This window comes from Lissotriton helveticus, chromosome 5_1 (assembly GCF_964261635.1).
Source record: "Lissotriton helveticus chromosome 5_1, aLisHel1.1, whole genome shotgun sequence".
Lineage (NCBI taxonomy): Eukaryota > Metazoa > Chordata > Amphibia > Caudata > Salamandridae > Lissotriton > Lissotriton helveticus.
Genome location: NC_136065.1, coordinates 254,454,512 through 254,455,713, shown reverse-complemented (window position 1 = coordinate 254,455,713; position 1,202 = coordinate 254,454,512). Strand labels below are relative to the sequence as shown.

Genomic DNA, 1,202 nt, shown 5'->3' with positions numbered 1-1,202 from the left:
CCTTGTGTTCCGGTAAACCCTTTGAACCAGAACAGTAAATCACATGGTGGCACACTTTTCCAGACAAGAGCCAACCAGCTGTATCACTCCAGAGAATACACCCTTGCACAGAGATGACATTGTGTAGCTGCTGCCAGGGTAAGCTGCTGCTTTACCATGCGGTGATGCTGTGCATACTCTGATGGATTGTACAGCAAACTTTGGCTGTGTAAAAAAAAATTTTTTTCCTCTTTTGCCATGCTACACAGCATCACTGAAACCTTTGGAAAAGCCAATATGTCCCAAAGGCGAGAGTGATTGGTTTTGCTAATGCTTGTTTGGTAAGTAGCTTGGTAAGTAATAATAATTAGGGGTGGGCGGAAAACTACGCGTTGACAGCGTAGTGGATGATGCCAGCCACACCTGCTCCCCGGGCCCGGTCCAAGCTTCCGTAACCCTAGCCAGGCCGGGGAGAGCCTCCCCGGGCCCCGGTGGAGCCCCGTCCCCAGCGCCCAGACCCTCTGGCGGCTTGCAGGACGGGGGGCTCACGCACCCCTGGCCCGGACGGACGGAGCTCAAGCCCCGGGCCCGGTCCCAGCTACCAAACCTTAGCCAGGCCGGGGAGAGCCTCCCCGGGCCCCGGTGGAGCCCCGTCCCCAGCGCCCAGACCCTCTGACGGCTTGCAGGACGGGGGGCTCACGCACCCCAGGCCCGGACGGACGGAGCTCAAGCCCCGGGCCCGGTCCCAGCTATCGAACCCTAGCCAGGCCGGGGGCCAGACGCGCCGGCGGCGTACCTCCATGGCAGGACCTGGCGAGGGACCCTGCCACGAGCGATCGGGGGGGTCTGGACTTGTGGGGGGACGAAGGGGAAGCGGAGCTAACCCTGCGACGTCCCCAGCCGCGTCCCGGGGAAGCCCCGGGGCGATTGACGATCGAGCGACCCTCAGACAGGCGTAGCCCCGGGAGGAACCCGGGGCCGCAAGGTGCATTCGAAGTGTCGATGATCAATGTGTCCTGCAATTCACACTAATTCTCGCAGCTAGTTGCGTTCTTCATCGACGCGCGAGCCGAGTGATCCACCGCCAAGAGTCACAGGCAACTTTTCCAAAACGTTCGCCCACCTGCCGGAGCAGGAGAGGCGGGAGGAAGGCGACGCCGTCCATCCTGCCGCCCGCGCGGCCAGACGGCCCGGGCGCCCCGTTCAAGGCTTCCCCTCTGGGA

The 1,202-nt window shown here is 62.1% G+C and overlaps 1 non-coding gene across 1 annotated transcript; it reads right to left on the bottom strand.

Annotated features, from left to right (window-relative positions):
- Nucleotides 1-918: 918 nt before the first annotated feature.
- LOC144756844 (5.8S ribosomal RNA) lies at nucleotides 919-1,072 on the bottom strand. Its single transcript, XR_013595349.1, has one exon. It is a non-coding gene; the product is annotated as a 5.8S ribosomal RNA (ribosomal RNA).
- Between the last annotated feature and the right edge of the window lie 130 nt (nucleotides 1,073-1,202).